Source organism: Echinops telfairi, unplaced genomic scaffold, assembly GCF_000313985.2.
Source record: "Echinops telfairi isolate 266 unplaced genomic scaffold, ASM31398v2 ScPeMD7_7468;HRSCAF=8506_0, whole genome shotgun sequence".
Lineage (NCBI taxonomy): Eukaryota > Metazoa > Chordata > Mammalia > Afrosoricida > Tenrecidae > Echinops > Echinops telfairi.
Window position 1 is genome coordinate 44,950,886 of NW_022111369.1, and position 755 is coordinate 44,951,640.

At 47.5% G+C, this 755-nt stretch overlaps 1 pseudogene; it reads left to right on the plus strand.

Moving 5' to 3' along the window:
* Positions 1–308: 308 nt before the first annotated feature.
* Positions 309–755, plus strand: part of LOC101651458 — a 44,554-nt pseudogene continuing 44,107 nt past the window's right edge.

Genomic DNA, 755 nt, shown 5'->3' on the forward strand with positions numbered 1-755 from the left:
ACATGCTCCCCTAGAGCTTTATAAGCATTGAATTAGGGGGACATAAAACCCCCAAATGTGATGACCCTTCATGAACCCTTCTCAGATCTATCAAATGTGGTCAATATGACGCTTTGTCCCCAGGTTCAATCACCGTTTGAAAGGTTGGCAGTTTAAACCCACCAAAAGGCATTTCAGAAGACTCGCTCACTCTCACTGCCACTGAGTCAATTCTGAAAAATCACAGCCTGAAAGTGCTCACAGATGGCTCAGACCCAGGAGACTGAGTGCCAGGAATGTTCTACTGAGGGCCAGCCAGGCCAGAGGTGATGCTTTGGATGCAGTCTGCAAGTCTGCGTGGAGGGAGGACACTGAGATGGTTTCGACTTGGAAGAATCCTCAAAGATGGGGGCAGCAAACTTTCCAGGTCATCCAGGCAGCCCTAGTTTCCACGCAGAACTCCCGTGCAGCTGACCAGGCCACTGATCACCTGCCCAAAGACTGCTTTATCTCTTCTTATGAGGAACGGGGCACCTCAGAGAAAGTGGTACTGGGCAGAGCAGAAAAGACCTGTGTCGGACCATTCACCATGATGGTCAAGGCCAACACACATGAAAAGTACTAGCCATTGTACCAGAAGCATGGAGGCCATTATTTTCCAAGAAAACATTTTTAAAAGGCGTGGCTGAAATAGGAGAAATATGCAATAGATTTCCCCCACCAAAACCATTTTATTGGGAGCGAATACAGATACCATATCATTCCATTGTTCCATC